Here is a 3,989-nt window from a genome sequence, read left to right on the forward strand (position 1 = left end):
TAGAAGCCACTGACAGCTCCAATCCTTGGGCTAGGCCTCCAGAACCTTTATCTCTGCCAGCCCCTGCATTATTCAGTGCACGATGTTGCCAAAGTCTTCTTGTGGGGAAAAAAGTCCCTCCTCTGCAAAAGACAAATCAGGACCACATTCCAAGGTAACTGAGTAGACCTTCACCTCTCTCTTCCTGTTTGCTGATGCCTGAAATCCTTTTAAACTTGAGTGGAACACTTTTCATCCCCTAATTACAGCTAGAAGGCTTAAATTTCACAAGCCTATTTGAGACAAAGTGTTGATGAATACGAGTTCCAGTCAAAATATAATCAACCAATCAGTAAGTGTCAGGGACTGGTTATCAGATCTTTTTTGTTGTGAGAGGGGAAAGAGGTGAAGGGGGCAAGACCCTGATCAGCTGAAAGGAGATAAAAGGTCACCACCAGAGGGAAAGCTCATAAAAAATGTTTTTTAAGTCACAGTTTTGCCTGAGAAGAGCCCTGTTTGCAGCTGGGAGGCAAGAACAGAAGCTGATTGAGCTCTGAGGTTGGGTTGTTTGGATTTGGTTTGGTCAGGCTTCTGGAAGTAGCATCAAACTGTTGCAATGATTTATGAACTACTTTTCCTTCATTGGTGTTTATTTCTTGTTTATTTCTTGTTCACAGCACTGGCTGACTTCTTATGGAAAAAAAAAAGAGCTTCTAATATATTGATAGAATAGGTGCTGGAAGGGAGACTCCAACCTCCATCCAATTCCTCCCCTCCTTCTGCAATTTATTCTTTCCATGGTTATCCAGACCAGCCAGCCATCATTAAGTCAGGTATTGAGATAGTCAGTCAGACATTTAGACAGACAGACATTCAGTGAGTTGTTCGGCCAATCAGCAAGTCAGACAGTCAGTCCATGAAGACTGTAAAATCTTCCTAACTAGCCACCTATTTTGAACTCTACTCGTTTCTTCTTTTATACTAATTAATACACCCTCTGGTGCAGATTTTAATAATGATATTCAAAGTGCTAACCATCCTTGAAATGTTGTGAGGCCACTTCAAATGCTGGCTAATCACTTCCAAGTCGCAGATCAGATTTCAGTCGTACATGTAGCACAGAATTTACTCTAAATTATTTGAAAGGGAAATTACCATAGAGACGATACCCTTGTCCGTCAACAGGGGACTAGTTAAATAACTTACGATATACCTATAAAACAAAGTGCCTTACAGCTGTAGGAAAGAATGAGGACACACACATGAACAGCTATGGAAAAACGCAATACTCTTTAGCATTTTTGTCACGTGAAATGGAAAAGCATGGGATGTTGTATATAACACCTGAGTGAAAAAAGAAAAAAGAATGTATATACTGTGTACGTGCATAAACAGCTCTAGAAAATGTACAAACACTAGATTATACTGATGAAGCGGGGGGAATAAGGGCGTTGGGGTGGAAGGGTAGTGTTTCCATAGTTCCTCTTCGTATCATTTCTAAAATAAGTTCAGTAAAGATTAAAACATTAGTAGTCTTTTAATACACTACAGAGCAGTTTTTTGATATAGGTACATCTCAGAAAATAATAGTCACGTATGTATTCATTCTGTTGTTGAAGACTGAGGCCACAGATACCCCGCATGCCTGACTTGTGACCAGTGACACTTCTGCCACTCTTTGTAAGGCTGTCCTGAGCTGGGTCTGTCTCCATGGCTGCGCATGCCTTGGCTTTGCGGCGGTCACCTGTTCCCACCAATTAGGTCCCCAACCCGTAGGCCACAAAGGCCCCCTGGTCCTTGGCACTAGGGCAAGTCTGTGTCAGCTCCGTGGCTCTGTCTTCCGCCTCACTCGCATCCTGAAGAAAGTACACAAGAAGTTGATAAAGAACAATATGCAATTCTTTCCTCCACAGTTAAAGGTGTATTCATTCCCTAAGGGCCCAGAACGAAATATACTCCACGAAAGCCAAAAGCAATAACAAGAGCTGTGTTTTCAAAAACACTTAGCAATTCACTGAGATTCTTGTTGATGTCATTCTACTGCCCTTAAATTAATTTCAAGGGAAAACTGGTGAACTTTTGTCCTCCAGGAAGTTTTTCTTTATTGCCCCACCTCCCTGTCCTCCTCCCTCCAACTTGTTTCATTCCCTCCCAATCAAAACACCACTAAGGACACCCCCTGCTAATTGCTATTTTGCTGTCAGGCCTAAATGGGTCAAAATTCCAATCACTAGTGGAACAAGAGGCAGTGTGTTTGGCTTAGATCTGGGACTGTACCAGCGCTTGCCTAAGTGCCGGTTTTCATATGCTAATATGCTGCAGGGAAGCATTCCCAGCAGGAATGCCACTGGCTAGGGCTGATAGACCCAGTTTTCGGTTTTCCTGAAGGTATTGGAGAGAGTAGGGTAAGCAGACTCTCCTCACTTCTACCAATTGGCAGCTCGCAGGTCTTACTGATGATATGCCCCGATTCGAGAGACCCCCCGAAAACAAACCACCAGAGTCCAGAGCCAAAGCCAAGGGGCAAGGGCCGTTTATTGCAGGTTCGAACCCGGTCCTCCGCGCTCGCGTCGCCGGTGACGCAAGAGGCCCCGAGCAAGGATCTTACAGCTTCTTTTATAGACAGGCACAAACAAGTTAGGGATTTTTTTTGAGGTTACAGAGTTGTTATAGGTTGGCATTTAAATTTGAACGCTCAGCAGAGCTTGATTGGTTCCCGCCTTTATTTCAAACCATTCAGCAGAGCTTGATTGGTTCCCGCCTTTATTTCAAACCATTCAGCAGAGCTTGATTGGTTCCCGCCTTTATTTCAAACCATTCAGCAGAACTTGATTGGTTCCCGCCTTTATGTCAGACTACCACAGGGCGCGCCCCGGCTGGTTTCGGGAACGGCGGGAGAGGGGAAAGATCTTTTCTTGGCAGTTGTGAGTACAGCTGGTAATTTTTCTCTTAGCCTCTCAACTGACACATAGATAACTTTGGTGTGATACACATGATATTTTCAAAAATTTTTAAGTTATTTTTTAAGTTTATCTATTTATTTTGAGAGACAGCGAGCATGTGCGCCCATGACTGAGTTGGGAAGAGGCAGAGAGAGAGAGAGAGAGAGAGAAAATCCTAAGAGAAAATCCCAGCTCTGTCAGCACAGAGCCCAAAGAGGGGCTCCAACTCATGAACCGTTGAGACATGACCCGAGCCAAAATCAAGACTTGGACACTTAACCCGACTGAGCCACCTGGGTGCCCCTGTTTTTAAAAATTTTTAATTAGAAATGGACACCTCAAACATCTGGAGATTTCACAAAACTCTGGATATAAGATCTTTTTGTCACACAGTGGGCCAACCAAAACCTGATTCCCTCCATCACATTTGTGTGAGCTGAGTAATGACCGTCTCTGTAGTTAAGGCACACGCTCTCCAATTCAACAAGACCCCAGGTGCCTGGCTGTTCCTGTAACATCTATTGAGCAGTGACAGATTGCCCCCCAAAAGTCAGTTGTTTAAAACAAGCGTTTAATTTTGTTCCCGGTTTGGTAGTTATAGGTAGGTGTTGGCCAGGCAGCAATAATCTGAAGGTCTGGTTGGGCTGGGGGCCCAAGATGGCCGCTCACGGGGCTACCGTTGATGCAGGTGGTGATGCCTGGAGGCCCAGCTGGGACTGTAGACTGGAGCTGAAAAGGAGTGGGACTTTTCACATAGTGCCACTTCCCTTGTAGCAAGGGTCCTAGAGAAGCAGGCAGAACTGCATGATCTTTACAACCTAGCCTCAGAAGTCATACTCTGTTGACTGAAACATTCATAAGCCCATCCAGATTCATGCTGTAGGGGCATAGACACCACCTCTCAATGTGAGATGTGCCAAAGAACTTGAGTCTCACTTACTTGATCTACTTGGTTCCTATAGACTTTTGAATATAACCCGCTTCCTCACCCCAGGGGCTGGAATGAATATTGACAGAAACACATCTTCCTCTCCCTGTCCCCTCCCTGCTCTCTGCCCTCCCTCAAAG

At 44.6% G+C, this 3,989-nt stretch overlaps 1 long non-coding RNA gene across 1 annotated transcript; it reads right to left on the reverse strand.

The window, feature by feature from the left end:
- Positions 1-1,497: 1,497 nt before the first annotated feature.
- On the reverse strand, positions 1,498-2,523 carry LOC109493615. Its single transcript, XR_002147893.2, has 2 exons — positions 2,404-2,523; positions 1,498-1,835 (listed from the first exon to the last, which is right to left on the reverse strand). It is a non-coding gene; the product is annotated as an uncharacterized LOC109493615 (long non-coding RNA).
- Between the last annotated feature and the right edge of the window lie 1,466 nt (positions 2,524-3,989).

This window comes from Felis catus, chromosome D4 (genome assembly GCF_018350175.1).
Source record: "Felis catus isolate Fca126 chromosome D4, F.catus_Fca126_mat1.0, whole genome shotgun sequence".
NCBI classification, from domain to species: domain Eukaryota; kingdom Metazoa; phylum Chordata; class Mammalia; order Carnivora; family Felidae; genus Felis; species Felis catus.